This window comes from Rhincodon typus, chromosome 37, assembly GCF_021869965.1.
Source record: "Rhincodon typus isolate 14 chromosome 37, sRhiTyp1.1, whole genome shotgun sequence".
Taxonomy (NCBI): domain Eukaryota; kingdom Metazoa; phylum Chordata; class Chondrichthyes; order Orectolobiformes; family Rhincodontidae; genus Rhincodon; species Rhincodon typus.
The window spans coordinates 13,141,491-13,143,814 of record NC_063368.1 but is presented as its reverse complement, the minus strand read 5'-3'; the positions used below and the strand labels follow the sequence as shown (position 1 = coordinate 13,143,814).

Here is a 2,324-nt window from a genome sequence, read left to right as displayed (position 1 = left end):
TTGGCACAAGGGACTGAATGGTCACTTAAAATAAGTGAAAGAACAGCAGATGCTGTAAATCAGGAACAAAAACAAAGTTGCTGGAGAAGCTCAGCAGGTCTGGCTGCATCTGTGAAAGGAAAAAAAAAAGTTAACATTTCAGGTCCTGGGACCCTTCCTGAGTTCTGAGGAACAGTCACAGGACCCGAAATGTTAACTGTTTTTTCCTTCAGCGATGCTGTCAGACCTACTGAATGGTTATTACTTGCTCATTGCAACTTTCCATTCTGACAGTTAAGCATGTGATCTGTTACTTTCCCAATATCCAAAGAGTCAGCAAATTAGGCAGGATACCAGAGTAGAGGTGTACAGCTTCCGCTTTCAGAGTAGCTGCATGGCCAGACTAGCCTCACTTCAGAAACATTCATTTATGTGACTACAGTTGACAACAGACTACATGCATCCCTCACAGCTCAGCATAAATATTAACAGCTATTCAGGTCACTACTAATTACCAGTTTAAAAAAGAGACACCACACTTGAAACTAAATTTTAAAAAAAGTTAGTTACTTTTATTGAGACAGTACTTGCAATTGTGAACCAGACCAATTTTAAAAAATGGACAGTGATTACCTCTGCAAGAGACTTGCAAGAAGAGGGCTCATCCTAGTTTGTAGAGAACAGACCAATGGCACAATACAAGCATCACTGATCAGTCCTACAAGCATCTTCCATTCACTGGAGATTGCAACAACCAAAATGCAGATGCTAGGACTGAAAATGCTGACTAGAAGTGGAAAAAGTTAGTTTTAAAACCCACTCCATCAAGAAACCCACACGTTTGATGAAATGTCCACTTCCCTCAGAGAACAGGTCCAGATATTTGAGTTGAAGACGTACCTAGTGATAAAGAAAACATGTTAAGTGACTGATTGCATTTAATAATCCAGCTACTCATGGCAAAAATTGACTACAGATTTTTGCCTGTAACTGACCTGTATCACCTCATGAGGAGCCTCCCAAGCTTTCCCTCAGTTCTGCTGATAATGTCAACTCAGCAGATGCACTTTCTGAATCAGCTGCATTCATAGCCCAGTGCTAAGCATCATTGGTAAAAGCTAGGAGTCTCCCCTCAAAAGCCCAAGGCAGTGAGTATCAGCACTTGGCATATTTACATTGTTTTAAAGAAGAACAGGAACAAGCCTGTTTGCCAATACAGAAAAATTAAATCCAGCACTGCATCTAGAAGTCTCCAATAACCACAATTCCCAATAGCGTGATTTGAAAAAATAAGACAACTGCTTGAATGTGACACTTAAACGAGACTTCTAGTGTTAGTGACAACAGCCCCTCTGCCCCAAAAGCCAGCAGCAGTTTTCAAATTACTGCCTACAACCCTGAACCAAAAACACCACCAATATTGATCCTGCTCACAATGTTCTATGTTAGCTTCCCATAAAGGAACAGGAAAGGAAGGCAGTAGTGTAGTGGTCTTGTCACTGGACTATTAAACCAGAAGCCCAGGCTGACACTACAGGGACACTAGGCGGGGAGAGGGTCCCTCAAATCTCATCACAACAGCCTAGGTAATTTTAAATGCAGTGAATACATTTGGAAAAGGTAGTCACAGCAACCATTGCTACTTCTTAAAGCCAGATGGGCTTTTGGACCAATAGCCTTTGAAAGAAATTAGCCACCCTTATCCAGCCTGGCCTGAATGTGACACCAGACTCCAAAAGTGGCTCACTGCCACGTGGCTGGACAAGCCACTCAGTTTAAGAGCAATTAAGAACAGGCAACAAAGACTGGCCTTGCCAGCAAAGACCTAATCCCATGAAATAAAAACTCACTCCATTCGGGATCAGAAGTTTTATTGCAGTTTGATTAACACTACAAATAATCATGGCACTTTCTCACCCCAGTCATCTCCAAGGGATGGTGTTTAATTACATGTTTAAATTCAAAGAGGCCATTTGGCCCACTATCAAAGCTAAACTCCGATGCAGACACAAGCCGAGGGAAGGAAATAGCACAAGAAAAGGTTGGGCAGATGTTAGAAGGAAATTCTAAAACACTTACAATTAATGAGCATCACCAAATCTCAATTTACGATCAATTCAACTGGAAAAAACAAATAGAAACAGTGATTTATTTAGCACAATATAGAGAACATGTATATTACATATACCTTAAAAAATTACGCTGCACTGACAAGAGTTCTGAGATATTTGAGCTCCAAGGAATGAGAACTTGCACAGGCTGCTGGTACAGAAAGGGCCCTGTTTCAGGTGTCCAAGATGATCTCCTACTGTTACACAACAGACGTACAACAGCTTTGAAGTTGG

The 2,324-nt window shown here is 41.2% G+C and overlaps 1 long non-coding RNA gene across 1 annotated transcript; it reads right to left on the bottom strand.

The window, feature by feature from the left end:
* Positions 1 to 525: 525 nt before the first annotated feature.
* LOC109936892 lies at positions 526 to 2,318 on the bottom strand. Its single transcript, XR_002261518.2, has 2 exons — positions 2,059 to 2,318; positions 526 to 879 (listed from the first exon to the last, which is right to left on the bottom strand). It is a non-coding gene; the product is annotated as an uncharacterized LOC109936892 (long non-coding RNA).
* Positions 2,319 to 2,324: the final 6 nt, after the last annotated feature.